General features: G+C 39.2%; 1 long non-coding RNA gene across 1 annotated transcript; it reads right to left on the bottom strand.

The window, feature by feature from the left end:
• Window positions 1–6,060: 6,060 nt before the first annotated feature.
• On the bottom strand, window positions 6,061–11,777 carry LOC143858879 (uncharacterized). Its single transcript, XR_013239063.1, has 3 exons — window positions 11,642–11,777; window positions 6,267–6,505; window positions 6,061–6,170 (listed from the first exon to the last, which is right to left on the bottom strand). It is a non-coding gene; the product is annotated as an uncharacterized LOC143858879 (long non-coding RNA).
• Between the last annotated feature and the right edge of the window lie 2,702 nt (window positions 11,778–14,479).

Genomic DNA, 14,479 nt, shown 5'->3' on the forward strand with positions numbered 1-14,479 from the left:
ATCACCAGTGCACATCGCCTTCCTCTCTCTCACTCAGTTAGTGCTTTACAAAGAAAATACAGAGAAGGAGAAGCTTGGAGAAGAAGATCGGAGTTCTAACCATATTCCGGCGGTTTTCTCCGGCAAGCTCACCGTTCTCTGAGCACCCCGTGCGGATCCGGCCATTCCCCCTTCTCATGACCACCATTTCCATCACTAGCCCATTGCTCCGCTTCCTTTTATTCCTTTTCCGGTCACTATCTCCGATCTCCGGCAAGCCTTTGCCATTTTCTTCGCCGCCACCAACCCTAAGATCCCATTCTAGTTTCTTCTTCCCCAACCCATCAAACCCTCGGCCCTGCAAACTCGCCTTCTCCGCTACCATTTCCGGCAATACTCTTCAATTTCCAGCAATCCTGACGTTCTTCGATCTAAACTCTCCATCACCACCGCCATGAGACCCTTCACTCTCCCATCATTGATCCATCCCTATCCCCATCCCTCCCTGATCTGACCATGTCTCTCTCAATTCTAAAGCAGAAACAAAAAAGGGGGCTGAGTATTTCATTTTGGGGCTAGAGTTTCAAGCTAGAAAGGAAGAAGAAAAAAGCCCACGAGCTGGTCCATTCGTTTGTATTTGCCGTCGACGAAACCACAGCCGACTTTCCGATGACGAAAAATGCAAACCCCAATATTGCCTCGATCGACGTCACGCACCGCTTTGTCTCATCCTTCATCGACGGCTGCTCGCACACTGAGATCGTATTTGCCATCACCGGCTCTAGACCGTCGGTGGCTAACATTTTGACCAACTCCGGCAACCCGAATTGGAGCTTGTCCGCGAGAATCCTTGGAAGGAAAGATCGCTCTGGCAACTTGTCCCTTATATCCGGCATCAGGATTCGTTTTCCCTCCACAAGATTCCCCTGCCAGAAGAATGCCTCCACCTGAAAGTGATTATGCCTGAATCCGGTAATATTTAACAGATTGCATCTCTTCCTGTAAAGATATGCGAACGCACCAATCTTGTTGTTTCAGTAATCTCTCATTCGCTGTCATTTCTACCAATCAACTCATATTGCAGTACATTTACGTGTTTGATAATGTGGCGAGTGATGTTAGCAGGGGATTTGAGGGCGCATAAAAGTTTTTCAGAGGAGCTAGAGTGGATGTGGGAAGAGAGGGTCTGGGAGTCTATGTAATGGGAGAAGAGGGCCAGTTGCGTGGCATTTAATGGCGAGGATTTGGCGAAGAGAATGTCAGGGATTTGATTGGAGGGGAAGAAACGGGCCTAGTGGTGGAGGGATGCTTTTGGGGGAGAAAGGGTTGAGGAAGGAGGAGGCGGAGGCGGAAGAGAAAGATGCGAAGAAGAGGCTTCATTTTTATTTTGCCACAAATTGTGGAATTTAGGAGCCTTAAATAGAAGCCCACAAGAGTCAGTTTCTACCATTCCTATCTTTTAGGCTCACCAAATTATCATTACCGCCTTTCTACCTGTTTCTTTAGGCGTTAATGAGAAGTCATGCAGAACAAGCCCCGAGTTGGTTGAAGAGAAAAAGGAATGTCATGTGGGGCCCGCAACATACATTTCTCTCTTCAACCAACTCAGTGCGTGTTCGACATGACTTCTCATTAACATCACTAGCCACGTCATCAAATGCGGGAACGGACTGCAAGATGAGTTGACCGGTAGAAATGATAGTGAATGAGTGGATTCATAAACAACAAGATTGGTGTGTTCGCATATCTTTACGGGAAGAGATCCAATCCATTAAATATTACCGGATTCAGGCATAGTCACTTTGAGGTGGAGGCCGGGACGTTCTTCCAGCAAGGGGATCATGTAGAGGGAAAACGAATCCCAACGCCGGATATAAGGGGGATAAGTTGCCGTAAGGATTTTTCCTTCTGAGGATTCTCGCGAACCAGCTCCGTTGCCGGACTGGTCAAAATATTAGCCGCCGACGATTTAGAGCCGTTGATGGCGAATATGATCTCGGTGTGCGAGCAGCCGCCGGTGAAGGACGAGACGAAGCGGTGCGTGACGTCGATCGAGGCAATGTCGAAGTTTGCATTTTCCGTCATCGGAAAGTCGGCGAAGGTTTCGTTGACAGCGACCACAAACGGATAGGGTCAGACTCTGGTCATCGGAAAAGGGGTGGCGAGGAATGTGACGAGATCGGTGGTGTCATGTCATGAGAGCTTCTTTCCGTATTTGGTATATTATTGTCACGAGTGATGGTGTATGACGTAGAATTATTGGAGGAGGAGAGCGAAAAGAAGGTGAATGACGATGTGGGGATTTGTCATTTGGACACGACCCAGTGGAGTGCCACGCTCGCTGCTTTCGTGGCATTGGGATCGGGGCCTTGAGATATCCAGGTCTATCACTGGATATTTGGGAATGATTTAATTTGGGTTGAAAGTCAGTAGGTTGTGGGCACGCTATTATTATGAATAAATGCAAGTTATAATTATGAATAAATGCAATCGATTTTTACGGGTTTGATCTAGCATTTATGATTAGGCTCTTTTTTAATCATGGGATTTGCTAAGAAATTTCATAAAAAAGCATTTCGCATTGCACAACAAAAGTCACAAAGTCTCATTTTAAACAGAGTTGTCTTTTTAATTTAATTCTGGTGAGATCGTTGTCATCATCACATGCAAATGTATGTCCCGAAACGCCTTTTACCGAAGTGGGGCCAACGTACTTACCCTTCTTTTAAAGCTTTATTTGTTTCCATAAAGGTTGAACTGTTAATTAGGGCTGGCAATTTCACCCGGAAAAGAGGGGATCCGCCCCGCCCCGTTTGGAACGGGGATTCCCCGATTTGATAGGGGAAGGGGAAGGGGAATTTAAAAATTCCCCGGTGCGGGGAGGGGAAGGGGAAGGGGATGTAGTTGTCCCCTCCCCGCCCCGCCCCACTCCTCCCGTTAATCAATGCCATTTTTTTTTATTTTTTTTATTTTTAGGAAAACTACTAGAAACTCTATGGATCGGCTACAAGATTCCCCCAAACATAAACTTAGCTTGTCTTTTCCTTTTAATTAGCTTCTGAGAGCATTTTGGGAACTATAATAACCTTTTGACAGATGTTGAAATAATAAAGACAAGCTGAGTGTATGCCATTATCAAAAAATCATAGTGCCAACATCGGTGGCGAAAATAAAATAATAAATTGCATTTTTATTTTGGTTAGGGACTTAGGGTTTCCTTAATTCCTTCCCACGAAAGAAACATTGCTCAGGTTAGGGACACAGTTCACTTTTTACATTTTGGTGATTCCCAAGCCTCTGAACATTGCTCAGGCATCTATTTGGGTTTATAACGCCTGTTGGTGCGACTGCTACGAGAGCACTCAAGAGTCAAGTCAGTACTTCAAGGGATTTTGCTATCTTCTGAAGAGTAAGAAATATATCTCCTTTGTCTACAAGTATGTTAGTTTATAACATTTTTATATATTGAAATTGCATCAAGTTGATTAGGGACACCCATCATCAGTGTATCAATGACTAAAGAGGGGGTGATGTTGGAGCGGGGCGGGGCGGGGATTTTGTCCCCGAAGGATGCGGGGAGGGGAAGGGGATTAGATATTCCCCGCGGGGAGGGGAGGGGGATTCCCCACCATCCCCGCAAAGGGGAAGGGGTAGGGGACCCCAACATCCGGCCCCGACCCGCCCCGTTGCCAGCCCTACTGTTAATGGCGATTTTGTTTGTGAAATAGTCTCTACAATTGATGAAACTTCTCTCTATGTGGTTTCTGTATTGTGGTTTGGCTATAAATGTGGTTTCTCTTAGCAAGCTGATATAACCGAGAGCTCATGAGCATAATGAGTTGAACTATATTCACTCTTTTAAATTTGATGGTGGCTTATGTTTCATGAGTTGTTCTGAGATAACATAGGTTTACCTCCACTCCAACCATACTCTCCTACGTGTCTACTTAATTCTTACTTAGAAGACTTCCACAACCAGTCATAAGCTGAATGTTTTAAGATTTAATTCTCGACCCCGGTTGCCAATGGCTCACTTTAAGTGAATTGAGTGAGGACCATAAATGAGTTCTGAACAGTCTCCATGCAACTCCAAGCTGAAGAATATCTCTGAGTATAGTGTAAGGGCTCGTTAAGAGACTTCCAATATGGGGCAAGTTTATCTTTCTGTTTGTTTGCTTTTATTGTTTGTTTCTCTCATGTACAGTTGGGAATGACCACCTTGGTCTTCTTTTATTAATGAAATCTGCTACCATTAAAAAAAAAGACTTCCAAATTGGTTAAAATTCAGAATTAGTAAGCATTTTCCACTGTCCCGTATTTGGCATATAATTGTGGCTCTCCATAGAAGTTACCTTGGGCGAATTTCTAGAGTTTCATTGCTTTTAGCCTTCAAATACTCGACCCATCTTCTTTGAATGGCTTGCCAATATCATTCCAATTTACCAAGTGATATTTTCTACACTCTTTTTTCGTTCTATAAGAGGTTTCTTTAGAGCTGCTTGATTTATTTATTTATTTGAATGGCTACTTGATTTTGTTTAATAAAAACACTAGATGAAGGAAAAGCGATATATGATCATGAATTTAAATTCATGCCAAAACGAAACGAAGCAGCCGAAAAATTTCGATTTCGGCTGCCACCGAAACGAAATCTTCTTGGATTCAGAAAATTACAACATTTTCGCATAAAATTTCAGGAGGAATTTTGCCTCGATACTTCGTTAATGTTTCGATCGAAATATGCGAAACATGCAACTTTTCATATATATGGGGGGCAAAAAAAAAAGCAAAGTTTATGTCGAAATGGCAACATTTCGATAAAAAACCTGACAGAAATCAACTCCACTGGCAGAGAAGAGAAGAAAAACAAGATACCTTTAAGATATTTCTAAAAAACAATAAAAAAAACCAGTGGCAAAGAATCTTACTTGGATTTTGGCCATGATTTTATACCGAAATGTTTCCGTAATTTTACAAGATTTAGGCCAAAATTTAGTACTGAAACTAAAACCGAAATTTAAAACCTTGGTCCTATTATGCCTTAGTTGCAAACTGTCCCTCTTCCAGTCTTTCCCTTGTTTCTCAGTTATCTGGAAATACAACGTATCTGTGCACGCTATTGCTTTTCTTTAGTGCATGATGCATGATGAATGATACAATTCTCACCAGAAACCAGTTAGCCAAAAGGAATAGTTGTGGCCAACTGGATTGTTACTTCTGCAACAATCCTGGAGAAACCCCCCGACCACATCGTAATTCATTGCCAACTGGATTGTCACACATCTATAGATGTGGCATATCGAGGATATGTATCAGTTTTTCAAGTATCTAACATGATTTCCCTGGATACAATACCATGCAACAACCTCATCACCAGTAGGCAGTAAGAAACTTTGGCAATCAACAACCTAAGATATTATATATTCAACAATTGATTTAGTCTATCTTCCAAAGAGAAATACCAATCTTTGTAGTTGCACGTGTGTTCTCCTCACCAAAGCAAAGGAGTTTTAGGGTTTCAACTTTCAAGCATACAAAATCAGTTCCATATAACAGAAAACACATGTTGGACGTTTTTCTTTTTTTTAATGGTAACACTTGTTGGTTGTTTATCCACCTTGCAATTAAAATTTAGTCTCTAAATCATTCACGAATCCCAATGGAACGATAAATAAGATAAAAACTATTCAGAGGATGACCAACAATGGAATTGGAATTTAGAACTAGCACAAACAATACCACGCAAGTTTTTAAAAGAGGATATCATTGTGCATTACTTAAAATGCCTAAAAGCAAATTTAATTCAAAATACAATCCTAATGAAATCAGCATACCACCTCACCAAAATAAAACAATTGACGCCCCTATGGACTTTTTAAAAACTCAATAATCCTATTGAAATGTCTAAATATATTTGCACCAGAACTGAAAGACCTGAAAAGTACAAAAACCAAAAGCTTTTGTATAATCAAAATAGTGTCAAGTCGGGATGGAAAAAAATGTACACCCTTCTAAATGTTTAAAAAATAAATGCAGTAAACAAACTTTAATTATATCATTCAAAAAAAAAATTTAAAAATTACTTTATGGTAGATCCTCCCCTTCCCAATTATGCCTCCACAAGAGCTATTTGGAACAATGAGCCTCACTTTTGATGTAGCGTCAATATCATCACCATCTTCAACATGCACCTGCCAAATACAACAAATCAGCAGGGAATCTCATGCATATGGAAAAATAAAATATTCAGACAAAATAAAGAAATAAAGGCAAAATACAAAAACTACCTCACTAAACAATTTTTCAAGGATAATTTCTGTTGCCTTAATTATTTCATCGAATGCTCCAGTGATCATGATTATCCTATCAGATGTTCCTGGGAAAAATTCATGATTGCGTGACAATTGAATGCGAGCTCCAGAGCGCGACTGAAATTCAGTAATTGTTGAGCCACCTTTTCAAATGACAGACCCAGCTGCTGCATTTGATACAAGGAACCTAATGTATGTAGACTTCTCCTTATCATCTGAATGAGCAGCCATAGATAAACTAGATTTAGCAAGAGAAAAACCAGCTGGCCTATATATTATACATATATATACATCTAGATATGTACACATATAGACATATATACATATACATATAGAGAGAGAGATTCGACAAAATATCAGGTGAGAATGGAATTTTTGGAGCAATTCAAGAAAGGAAAAAATCAAAAAGAGAAGGGCAATATGATTCAACGAGTACACCCACTTCAACAAATTACATATTAAACCAAGTCAATCTACCATATGAGAGAATTAAGGTTGACTGGTATAAAAATTTTGAATATCAAAACTAACTCCTATTCAAAAGATTTAGACTAGTAGAGGCATTAAAACAACATATACATAATCCAGATATACTCAACTCAACTCAACTACGCCTTTGTCCCAAACTAGTTGGGGTCGGCTAATGAATCCTTTAGAAATTTTTCATGAAGAAGGTGAAAGGATCTACCCGGCTCAAAATGACTAAGTCTAATCCTGCCACTAGTTGGGTTCGCCTACATGGATCATTTTCTTCCATTCAATCCTATCCAAGGTCATATTCTCTGTTATGTTCCTAGCCCTCAAGTCTTTCCTCACTGTTTCTACCCAAGTTGTTTTCGGTCTGCCCCTACCTCTTTTTACTCCATCAACTTGGCACGAGTCACTTCTTCTCACCGAAGCATCCAAAGGCCTACGTTGGATATGCCCAAACCATCTTAAGCGGTGCTCTCTCATCTTCTTCTCAATTGGTGCCACCCCCACCCTTTTACGAATGTCTACATTTTTAATTCGATCTAACCTTGTGTGGCCGCACATCGATCTAAGCATTCGCATTTCCGCTACACTCATCTTATGCACATGATGCTTCTTGGTGGCCCAACATTCTGAGCCGTACAGCATGGCTGGCCTCACAGCAATATTATTAAACTTTCCCTTCAAGTTGGTAGGTGTTTTAAGATCGCACAGAACTCCTGAAGCATGCTTCCACTTCGACCAACTTGCTCTTATTCAATGGTTAACATCCTCTTCAATCTCTCCTTCCTTACGTAAGATTGAACCATGATAGCAAAAGATATCCCTCTTAGATACCTCTTGTCGAGACATATTTACTACATCGTCGCCCCGCCTCCTTACATTACTAAAGTTGCACTCCATATACTCTGACATAATCCAGATATAAAAAGGATAAATTATTAGTTCATCAAAACTAACTACTATCCAAAAGATTTAGGCTAGTAGAGGCATTAAAATAACATATACACAATCCAGATATAAAAAGGATAAATTATTAGTTCTATCGAATTATTTGCATTCTGCAAGAATGAGGGTGAACCAGCAGCTCAATGGAAGGTACTAAACACCGGAACACGACACCAGAACATTGCCCAGCTTACTTGTGAAAATTAAAGTTACCAATAGAAACGCTCAACACAATGAACTCATTAAAAGAATTAAACTACAACAAATGTGGCTAGTATATTGGCCATTAAAGGAAGGAGGCCTACTCAAATTTTAGGTTTCCATAAAGGATTGGCGATTATGGGCAGTATCATATTGTGGTGGGACCTCAGGTCCCAAGAACAAATATTTACCTATGTTATCGATGTAGTGTAAAGAGGACACGCACAAAATGCGGAAGAAATGTCATTACCTATCACCAACTAAAATCTATCTTTATACATAAGTACTGTCATGCACCCAAAACCTATCTAGGGAACTACCTATAATCCCACCCACCGCCAACCCAACCCATATCTGTTACTACAAATTTTGCAGCAAAGGCATCACTTGAATATGAATGTAAGTTAACCCGAAGACTAGCGGGAGTAGCTATAATGAGGGTTATCCTCCCACCAAATGATTTAATAGCTCTTCGTCCACAAAGATAATCCCATTTTAAACTAAGTCACCAACAAAACCGAAGGCACTTTTGAAGGGATACCAATGGTTTTTGACATATAGCCTGATCTATCAAAATGTATAATGAGAGGGGACTAATAATAGCACACTTCTTCTTATTTTACACATTCTTTATTAGATGTTAAAGGCTATTAAAAATACTGGAAAGCTATCATCAGCCTGTAAGAAAAAAATGTAAACTCAAGAACCCTCTCCCCTTGCCTCCCTTATCTTCATTTCATGGGTTGGGTTGAGTTGGCTGGCTAATTGGTCTGTCAATTTTACATTGGGCTGGGTTCGGGAAGAGTTTCTTGAGCCCACCTTGTGTTGTGTTGGCTTCGGACCTTTGGGTTTAAATTTTTAGACTCGAGTACTCACTACCTGAGTAAACCCAGCCCAACTATCACCCTTTATCACAAAAGGGGGTGATGGTATCATCTCCCATGGAGATAAGGCATTAATTTGATAAAAACGTCATTTATAGGCTTACTTATCACCAATATATTGTGATCTCTAGAATTTTCATGTCGTTTGATCAGTGAGATATTACCAATTTCAATATAAATTTATTTTACTTACAATTATTAATATATTATTAAGTTACTGGGATTTGCTAGGGAATTTCACAGAAAGGCATTTCGCGGCTAACTTTTGCATGAGAGAACAGCCACCTGAAAGTGAGCCTGTGTGGCTGTTCTCTCATGCAAAAGTCAGCCTTGAAATGCCTTTCCACAGAATTCCCTAGCAAATCGCTAAGTTAATATATTTATAAGTTTTAAGATATTGATTGCAGATATATTGGCAATATATGGATGATAAATCAACATATAGAGATACTATATGTAATTGATAAATTTATAATAAATTTTTGTGTGACTATGATGCCTACGACAAGAGGGAACCCATAGTATGTGATTGGGAGATGATCAACCACCAGAAAAAAACTTCAAGTCTCATTTGCTACATTAACAACCACCGACAAACCTTTATCCAGGCTCCTTCTTAAACAAGAACCACTTCAAACCACCTTAAAATTGTTCACAAATCATGTTTATGCTCTCCACTTCCGTTACCCCCCAAAAAAATCCATTAATTGCAAACGAAAGAAAAACAATTGAAACCACCTTAAAATAACTAACAGATCTTGAATATGCTCTCCACTCTCGTTACCAAAAAATCATCCATTAATCGAAGATGAAAAAATATTAGGAACGGGACTATTCTCTTTGAACCCTACAACTAAGCCCTTTTATTCCCAAGTAGGCAAGAAACCTAAATGTCTTAAACAACTAGAGCAAATAGAAAAAGAGAAAGAGGAAGCCCTCTCCTAATTCCCCTTGAACAATAGGTGACACCCGACACAAGCTAATATCCACTTTCAACATCTTATACAAAAAGCATATCATCATTCATCATAATATAGCCTGAATAAGGATACCTTGTCTAAGTAATCGGATTATAGAACCAAGGTTTTAAATTTTGGCTTCGTTTTTTGTTTCGGTAGGAATGGAAATGGAAACAATTCGGTTTCGGTTAAAATGTCGGTGGAAAACTTGTAAAATTATGGAAACATATGCAAGTGATGGACATTTCATATAGAACTTCAGGAAGTGATAGAATGAGCACAAATACATACTCCAAAATCATCACATGAGCCAAAAAATCACCCATAATGTTTTAGCAACAACAAAAAAAAAATCACCATCTTCATGAAATTTTTCTAAAGGATTCATTTAGCCGGCCCCAACTAGTTTGGGACAAAGGCTTTGTTGAGTTGAGTTGAGTTGAGTTGAGTTGAGTTGAATTATCGTATGTCTGATGATTAAGCACATATCATGTTTCATATATAATTCATATAAATATTTGTACATAATAAATAAACCGCATATCAAATGCAACTTATATAAATATAATTATATCCGACTTTCTCCCACCATGAGGGGGTCTTTGGGGAGTTCGCTGCTGTGGGGTACTCTTTGAGGGTCTTTGTGTTTGTATCTTTCTATTTTTGCTTCTTGAGTGATCTTGTTGTATGCCGCCTAGTGACCAACTCGGTCATCAAGCTTTTCATTAATAAAATCACTGTCCAAAGAAATTATGTACCACATATCGATATAGTCTACCACTAATATGTTTACGGCTTTGGTTTCGGTATGCACTTTGGTTTCAGGATGTGTTTCAATGGTGATGGAAACAAAAAATATTCCAGTCGTTTCACGTCGATTTTGGTGGATAGTTAAAACTATTTCTAGAACCAATCCCACCAACAGACACATACACACACAAATAAAATAAAATAAACAATGAAGGAAATTCATGCTATAGGATCTATAAAGTTCCAAAAAGACACTTCAACCACATAAGCATCACAAGAAATGTGTCTCACTGTACCTGCATTCACTTGCTATATGACATCAATCAATATACATAAACAACGACATTCGTACACATGCCAGCAAAGTTGATCACTTACAGCAAGTGAATAAAAAAGTAAAGTAACATACCCACAGATACCCGTCTAAGCATGGCCTTAGCAACACAAAGCACAAGCCAACTTTTTTTTGCATCATGCTATAAAAATCTAAAGAGACCACACTTCAACTTTTTTTTCTATTTCTTTCTCTTCTCTTTCTATATTGGTAATGACACCCCCTCCCTCTACGAGGCTGGCAACCAAACACTACTTATCACAATTCTACAAGGTAAATTCTATAACTACTTATACCACTAATGTACAAGGTAACTACTTGTATCCAAACAGACCCTAAGCTAATCTCAGTTTGCCCTTTCTTGAAATTAAAACCCTAAATTTCCAATCCTTCATCCAACATGGTTGATGACCCACTTTGAGGGAAGGGTCGTTCCTCCTTTCTGTGCAAAAAACACTATTTTGGGGATAAAATTCTCATTGAACAAAGAAAGGCTACGTACAAGTTATTTATTAAAAATTCCTAATCTAGATAAGCCTTATCTCTAAGACTCCTAACTAACTAAACAACCAATTTATTTCAGCCAACGTGGGACCGAAATAAGCACGTAACAACAACCAAATGTCCAGATCAAGCGCTCCTATTCGCGAAAAATGAGAACAATTAAACAAGGTTTCTAGATACCAAATCAAAAGTAGGAGGATTGAGAAAACTATTTACAAACATTTGGTCAAAACAGAGAATAAAATAGTTAATTAGTGATTTGTGTTTAGGGCAAGATCTGAGTTTTTGATTCGTTCAAACCTGAGGTTGGAGATTTAGGGTTGCGTAGCGATGTTGATGAAGATCTCTTCGAAGCCATCTCCGGAGAAGACATGTATGACGAATCCGGCGATTCCATCTCTCTCTCTCTCTCTCTCTCTCTCTCTCTCTCTCTCTCTTTTAGACGAATCCGGCGATTCCATCTCTCTCTCTCTCTCTCTCTCTTAGGGCTTGCCGGGAAACGGCTTTTTTTGCGCTTTTATTCCTTTCTTATTTCTCATTTATTGGATATTAAGATTTGCACTACCATTTTTTGATAATGACACGAACTCACCTTGTCTTTTATTGTTTAAGCATCTATCAACAGATCTCAGCAGCCAATTAAATAAGAAAAGACAAGGTGAGTTCGTGTCACTGGCAATATGGTAGTGCAAATATCAGTACCCTATATACCCCACTGAAACAAAATATGTAGGATATTTGCACTACCATGTTTTGATAATGACACGAACTCACCATGTCTTTTCCTATTTAATTGGTTGCTGTTGTAATAGCTTCTGATAGATGCTTAAATAATAAAAGACAAGTTGAGTTCGTCTCATTATCAAAACATGGTAGTGCAAATATCAGTTGCGGGAATGCGGGATATACAGTCCAAAGGGGATACGAGGATTGATGGTAGCTATCGGTATATACTCCGGATCGTCTAGTGGGTCCCACGCTATGTAATGTAGGGAAATAGTATATTCACTCCCTTTTCTTCCCCGGCCACCCCTAGGAAAAAAATATATCCACCACCTTTTCTTCCCTCACCACCCCTTGTTATGCAAAAAGAGTTAACATTACGTTTTTTTTTGGGTTTTTGCAAAAGAAGTCCTCTACTTTGTTTTATTTACAAAAAGGGGGAGTGATAAATAGACCCCCCAAATATGATAAATCGACTCCCCATGTGTCTTTCTCAGTTTCTCTCTCCTAGGGGGTCTATTTATCACTGCCCTTACAAAAAAGACTCTTCTTGTTTGACAATTTGCAAATAGAGTCATAACGTTTGAGTGAATTTTGCAAATCAAGTCATGTCATTGGTTTGTGACCAAAATGCCCATGGTATATTTCTTTACTCATAAAAAGACCAAAATGCCCTTGTATTTAAAAAGACAAACAACCTTATAAAAAGACCAAAATTCCTTCTATATATACTAGCATTCTTATACATGAAAAGACAAAAATTACAGGGCCTACTCTATACATGGGCTCGTGTGGAGATTGTAGGACCTACCCAATCATAGCATTTTTGGCATATGCTATGCACAGGTGTAAAAAAATGAGCCCACCCTATCACAGCATAATCTGTAAAATTGTGAACCCTACCCTATACATGGGCTCTACGCCTCTACCCCATAAAAACATAAGTCAACTTTGTGGGCCCGACCTGATGCATGGGCTTGAGTTGACTTGGTGTGACCGGCATGCCCTATCAAAACATATCCGTGAGCATAATGGGTATTTTGGTCTTTTTCAAAATATAAATTTCATCTTTTCAGATGCAAAGACATTTTGGGCTTGCTAAGAATATAAAAAAATTCCACGGTGGGTATTTTGGTCATAAACTGATGGCATGATCTGATTTGCAAAATCGACCCAAAAGTGATGACTCTATTTGCAAATTGTGGAGCTAGAAGACTCTTTTTGCAAATAAAGCAAAGTAGAAGACTTCATTTGCAAAAACCCCTTCTTCTTTTTTGTGAAAAAGCCCATTTTATTGGTTCGATGTTTAATGCTCGTTTGAAACTTTTACAATTGAAGTAATATTTACGCCCCTTCTCATCACCAGCGCCAGTGTACGTGGCAATCAAGGCCCCTGGATTTTTCTAAAGTCAAGTACATTAGGCTCCCTTTAGTCATTGATATACTGGCGCCAGGTGTCCCTGGTGATGAAAATGGGCGTAAATATCACTTCCCTGTTTTTTAGGAAAATGTTATAAGCACTACTATATTTTGATGAGGCACTCCTCACTTTATTAAAAGTACGGTATGCACCATAGGATGATCCAAACCGTCAATTAGATGGGCCACAGCCTAAATTGGTTTGTGCCCCAAAAATTATTTCCATAGGTTGATCCTAACCCTCAATAGATCGGAGGGTTAGGATCAACCTATGAAATGATTTTTGAGGCGCGACCTATTTAGGTGTTGGCCCATCTAATGGACGGTTTGGATCATCCTATGGTGCGGGTCATACCATACTTTTAATAAAGTGAGGAGTGCCCACATCAAAATACAGTAGTGCTGATAACATTTCCCTAAAAAAGGAGAGTGATAAATCAACCCCCTATGTGTCTTTCTCCCTAAATCGACTCAGAGGAGAGAGAAAGACACACGGGGTCGATTTATCACTGCCCCTAAAAAAAGGGAAATGAAATTAGCACTCCAATGCTTTCATATCCATGCTCAAGTTGCTTGTCTTTTATTATTTAAAGAGTTACAGTTCCCAAAAAAACCACAGACCCTTTAAATACTAAAAGACAAGAAACTTGAGCTTCAATATAAATGCATTGGAGCGCTGGTACCATCTCCCTGGAAAATAGGGCGATGACTTTTTCACCCTCAGTAAGATAATGTGCCCCTCACGGTTCACGTTAAAAGGGAGGCGCATTATCCTAGGGGCGAAAAAATCATCTCCCTAAAAAAATTGGAAGTAAAACGTTTAAAACACGTTTAAAATGCCTTTAAAACATGCTTAAAGCATTTTTGGCCTACTTTCTCCGTTTACCCTGCTATATTTCGTAAACTAGTGGGTAAGGGGAGGAAATGGAGTAATAGTTATAGATGAGAGTTAGAGAGGAAGGGATATAAAAAAATGATCGAATAAGAAAGACTGAG

This window comes from Tasmannia lanceolata, unplaced genomic scaffold (genome assembly GCF_043159265.1).
Source record: "Tasmannia lanceolata isolate RefF3 unplaced genomic scaffold, GAP_Taslan_0.1 ptg000029l, whole genome shotgun sequence".
NCBI lineage: Eukaryota > Viridiplantae > Streptophyta > Magnoliopsida > Canellales > Winteraceae > Tasmannia > Tasmannia lanceolata.